Source organism: Halyomorpha halys, unplaced genomic scaffold (assembly GCF_000696795.3).
Source record: "Halyomorpha halys isolate HHAL.00 unplaced genomic scaffold, Hhal_1.1 Scaffold2852.1, whole genome shotgun sequence".
Taxonomy (NCBI): domain Eukaryota; kingdom Metazoa; phylum Arthropoda; class Insecta; order Hemiptera; family Pentatomidae; genus Halyomorpha; species Halyomorpha halys.
The window spans coordinates 27,706-27,921 of NW_027108435.1; positions in this window are offsets into that span (position 1 = coordinate 27,706).

Genomic DNA, 216 nt, shown 5'->3' on the forward strand with positions numbered 1-216 from the left:
ATAAAATAAAAATATATAATAATAATAAATAAATAAAGAACAAAAACTGAGGCATGGAAATATTAAAGATTGTATGTGCCAAAAAACTCGAATTTTGAGAAAAAAAAACAGGTAGCTAACTACAATTTTTGTTCTAAATTAAGAAAAATTACAGCTCTAGGAACCTACTGTGATTTCTTCATTGTTATCTCGTCAAAATTTCATTTTTCGTATTTC